At 38.2% G+C, this 5,451-nt stretch overlaps 1 pseudogene; it reads left to right on the forward strand.

Moving 5' to 3' along the window:
- The first annotated feature begins 283 nt into the window (after positions 1-283).
- On the forward strand, positions 284-382 carry LOC132280429 (small nucleolar RNA R71; annotated as a pseudogene).
- Positions 383-5,451: the final 5,069 nt, after the last annotated feature.

The following is a 5,451-nucleotide window of genomic DNA, read 5'->3' on the forward strand; positions in this document are numbered from 1 at the left end:
AATCAAAAATTGATCAAACCTTTGAGATAAAAACTTCATTTCGGCGGCTATTTCATTTAAATGGTTGACTTGATGTAAGCTAACACTCTTCCTACCTTGTGAATTTTTACCATTCTTGGATGATAATGTTCTATGCAAGGAATTTTCACTCATGCTCTCATAGAGACGCCACACGTCATCCTCATGCCTATCAATGTATGAGCCACCCATGGACGCATTAACCATACCCTTATAGTTGTCCGATAAGCTCTCAAAGAAGTATTGAACTAATTGCTATTTGGGCATGTCATGATGTGGACACTTCCTAAGCAATTCATTGAAGCGTTCCCATGCCTCATGAAACGTTTCTCTATCCCCATGTGAAAATTCAATAATTGAGGTCCTCATGGCATTGGTCTTAAAAACCGGATAGTACTTCTTCAAGAACTCTTGTTGCATTTCTGCCCAAGAAGTGATTGAAAAAGGCCTAAGATTGTTAAACCAATACTTTGCCTTGTCTTTTAAGGTGAATGGAAAAAGTTTAAGTCTTAAAACCTCTTCCGGCATGTCCGTATATTTTACGGTGGAACATACTTCAAGAAACTCATCTAAATGCTTGTAAGGTTCTTCACTTGGAAGTCCATAATAGTTAGGAAGCATTTGAATAGTTTGTGGCTTAATTTCATAATGATGTGCTCTAAATGGAGGCAATTGGATGCATGTAGGTGCATTATACTCATTAGGCACATAATGGTCTCTTAAAGCAAGAGGTGGATTAGCTGCTTGAGGTGCAACATGAACACCTTAGTTTTGAATTCCTTGATTGTTGATGGGAGGTTGTGGAGCATACATTGGCCTTGGCATTCCATATGGAACTTGGCCTTGTTGTTATGGTGGTTGGTGAATGAATGGCCTAGGCATGCCTAATGGTACTTGTATGTTCTCATTGTGCACATTGGGATGAAGGATACCTTGTTGGTCTATGTGACCAATGTCCTCAACATGATTATCATTATGGTCATCCATTGAATGATTGGCTTTATTTGAACGTCCTCTTCCCCTAGGATTTCTAACGATAGATTCAAGGTGCAAATCAAGAGGGATAAGAGTTGGTCTCAATGAACGACATCCATGCATGCACAATGCAAAACACAACAAACACAAAGAATGACAAACACTAGGCCTTCACAACAATGCAATTAGACTTCTTCCACAAACATTTAATTCATACTCCCATGCTTTAACAACAATGATGCAAGATAATTAAAAATAAGCCTCCACGTGGGCCGACGATTTACTAAGGGATTAAGTAAAGAAAGTCTCACAAAGGTCCTTTAACACTTCAACTCCAAATTTTAAAGCTTAGCTTAGAAAATTTTGAGAATTTTTAGCTTTTTGCTTTCTTTGCTTGCTTGAATTGAATGCTTGATGGCTCCTTTGCTTGCTTTCTCTCCAACAATGCACCTAGTTAAGTAATCAACACAATAAGTAACCAAAAAGAAAAATAAAAATAAAGTAAAGACACGATCAAAAGAGTACTAATCCTAATCAATTCCACAAATCCGACATTGCCAAATTTAATCAACAAATCCCCGGCAACAGCGCCAAAAACTGGCCGGTGTGTGCCGCACCAGCGTCAAGGTTGATGAGTGTGCATTTAGGCGAGGGCCAAGAGTTTTACTTTTATAGAAGCCACTACTACCTTTCACTAAAAATATAGCTAGGGCGAGTAGGGATAGTCCCAAGGGACTGTGAGGATCTGGCAATGTCGTGGAATCACAATTAGGGCTAGTAGGTCGAGTGATCAAACAATTGGTTGGTTGGTTGATTAAAGAGCAACTAGATTAAACTAAGTAATAGCAAAGAAAATGCAATTAAGAGTAAGTAAGAGAGAGAGAGATCTTGGGGTTTAGAGATCACTACCAAGCAATGCATTTCTATATCATTGACAAGTGATTAATGAGGGCAAATTGTGTGTTACAATATTGGTGTATGTGTGTTTGGTTGATTCAACAAGCAAGGATGACTAGTTAAGCATGTATTGTCTAAACATCATGTGAAAGGCACAATATATCTAAGTAATGAAGCATATATTGTCTAAGCAAGATGTGAAAGGCACAATAAATCAACAATAAGTCATTAATCCTTTCATTAAGCTCACAATTCAAATACAACACAAGGATAGAGACATATGCTAATTGCACTCAAAAGCTTGGATCATCAAACAACAAGCATAGATTGTCCTCCCATTTAACACTACACTACAACTATACTACATCTATACTACTAGCATGAAAATAAACTAAGGGAGAGGCACAATCCATCAAAAGATAAGCATGAACCATCAAGAGAATCACAAAAGAATTCCTTTAAGCACTATGTTTTGACAGTTTCCAAATCTATAGCATCAATACACATAGACATGCATTAATAACACAAAATCTAGAGACAAGCACATGAACATTTATTCTAGCATACATAGACACATGGATAGAATGAAATGATCAATTGGAAGCATTAAATCACATAAATCATTGAATAAACAAGATCTATATATATCAAAGTATCAAAACATCAATTACAACACTAATCCCTCAATAATACACAAGATTAAGATATAGAAAGCATGCTTGGGGCTAACTCTAGCCCCAAGAGGATGTCTAGCCACTCATGGTGATGATACTCTAACCCTCAAGGGCTAATTCCATGGTTGAAATCTGCTCCTTGTTGATGAATAACTCCAATGGTGTCTCTAGCCTCTTTCTCCTCTAAGCTTGCTCTCCAAGAGATGATATGAAAAAAATGTTGGCTCCCTTTGTAAAAAGCAATCCTTATCCTTATATAGGTAGGTCAAAATGACACCCAAAATTAGCTGGGGTCGTGCACACAATATTCCCTAATGATTGAATAAAGGACAACTTTCAATGAGATGGAATTTTAACTTTTTCGCATTGGAGGAAGTTCGATCAATCGAACCTTGAACTTGGATCGATCGAAAGTAAGTGAGATCGATCAAACTTAGGCTGGATCAATCCAACTGGCTGAGCTTTTTGGAAAAAGACAAATCTGAGATATTTTTGGGAGATATTTATGGGAAAAGGACAAAAGTGGTTAGTGGGTGGTACAGTTGTGGATAGGATCAATCATTTGAATAAGGACAAAAGTGTTCGATCGATCGAACTTTTGGAACTTTATGTTTTTGGGTCAAGGCTTGGATCTATCTTGAAGTGCTGAGATCGATCACTGTTTGATCGATCGAACCTTGAACTTGGATCGATCGAACTTTGCTGCTTGTCACATTTGGCTTCATTTGCTTCCTTCTTTCTCCACTTTGCTCCTTTCTTTGTTTAATCCTAGAATTGCTTCAATTAAGCTCTTATTTGGCTGAGTTAGCTTATTTTCGAGATAAGTGCCTGAAAAAGGAAATAATACGAAATCAATCTAAAATGGTAAAGTAAGATAAATAAAGGTACTAGAATGCCTAAGCTTAAGAGGTTTAAATACGCACTTTTCAGCATTCATCACAAATATCGGTTGTTCAAAGCCGATCTGATCAAGCTAAAGCTTTAAATATCCATGAGTCATTAGTTCAACATATTTCTTCATCAAAAGTGATCATTCCTGAAGAACCAAGAACAACGATGACAGGATTTATGCTGCCAAATCCAACTCTCGGAATGCCAATCGACAATGTGCCGAATCCAACTCTCGGCATGTCGATTAGTAATCCACTGATACTATCAGATCTGCTAGCAATAACTACTGTGCCGATATATCAGCCGCCAGTAAATCACCAGTAGAATCAGAATGTGCAATGCCCACTGATGCAGCCGATTCCTCCTTTAAGCGATCAGTAAGAGGTGGGTAATCAGAACCAAGGTAGGATTATTAATCCCATCGGCAGCTGCCTGGGGGCAAGTAAATACAAATCCACAACGAGAATGGGTTAACCTATTTGTTCCACTTCACCTGAATGACCCTCTAGGACAAAATGCGAGGATCTACAGGGTTCAAATTTTAGTCTTAATTCAAGCCGAGGTAGCACAGGGACGCAGACGTGCTTGGCCAGTATACAAGAAGCCTCATCCTGATCATGTTGATGCCCATGAGTTACCCATAAATTATCGGTATCCCGGTTTTTCTATGTACAGTGGTGAGGAAATCTTTTCTACAGTGTAGCATATTGCAAAGATTCACAGCATAATGTGGGGAAGCAGGTCCTAATTCTTGGCTAAGGATGAGGTTATTTTCTAGTTCCCTTGCTGGGGTAGCATTTGAATGGTACAGTAATCTAGTGGTCAACTCTATTCAAACATGGGATGAAATGGAAGAAGCTTTCCATACCCAATTTTACCGAACAGAGACAGAAGCTACGCTGGTAGATATATCTCGATTATCTCAATTACCGAGCGAATCGGTTGAAACATTTGTGGCCAGGTGTGATACCCCTCGGATCCGAGACACTGGTTGATCAGGCCCAGGCCCAAACCCGAGGGAATATCAAACAATTAATATTTTAAAAAAACGAACATAGATGACAAAATGAAATAAGAATAAATATTATAAGCTGGAAGAAACTAAAATAAAATCTTTTAAAGATAAATAATTAAATCCCAATAATACAAAACCTCCAATAGATTAAACAACTCGGGAATCCATCTCTAGTGAACCCCTAATAATAATCCGAACTGTAATAAAAATAACTGAAAGAACATCCCAAAATAAGTTATGGAGAGAAGTCCTACGTCGTTGGTAGAGTGAGTAGAAATCTCTGCTCAGCACGATCTCGTCTAAGCCTAGAACTATCGTGTACCTGAAAAATAGAAATGGGTCAGGCCTATGCGCAAGTTCTATACTACTACAATCCAAGCAGAGACCCGATACGCATGTATATCCTAACCAATCCAACAATAACTAAATAGTCCGTAGATATATATATATTCACACTACAAGACTCTCACTGGACTACAGGCCTGTGTCAACCTGACTAGTAGGCACCATGCAAAGCGCACCAGGGGTGGGCATGACTACTTAGACCTAGTAGGGTACACATCCAACCACCATAGCCAGCTATGCATCCAAATACATATACTCTCCCTAACCAACGACTCTGAGACTCAGGCTCATATCGTGGCACCATAAAAATATATTGAAAATCCATTCCAAACCAAAAGTGTCACTCAACTATTTAGTGATCTAACACAAAATACAAGTAGGACTTAACTTTTGTAGTTAATCCATCCCTTAATCCAGAGTAGGTAGAACTTGGCATTTTTGAGCTAATCCCCCTGTTATGTCACCGTCCCATACCAGTACATACAAACCATCCATCCAGTGTTGATAATATAGATAACAGTAAACATATCAATATCAACATATCTAATGCAAGTATATCAAGAATGTGTAAATAACATGCTTGTCCAATACTACTAGTACATGATTCTCTAACAAATTTAAAATGCAGAGAATAAA

This window comes from Cornus florida, unplaced genomic scaffold (assembly GCF_030987335.1).
Source record: "Cornus florida cultivar Cherokee Brave unplaced genomic scaffold, ASM3098733v1 CherokeeBrave_3.0.0_Hap2_Chr10, whole genome shotgun sequence".
In the NCBI taxonomy this organism is placed as follows: domain Eukaryota; kingdom Viridiplantae; phylum Streptophyta; class Magnoliopsida; order Cornales; family Cornaceae; genus Cornus; species Cornus florida.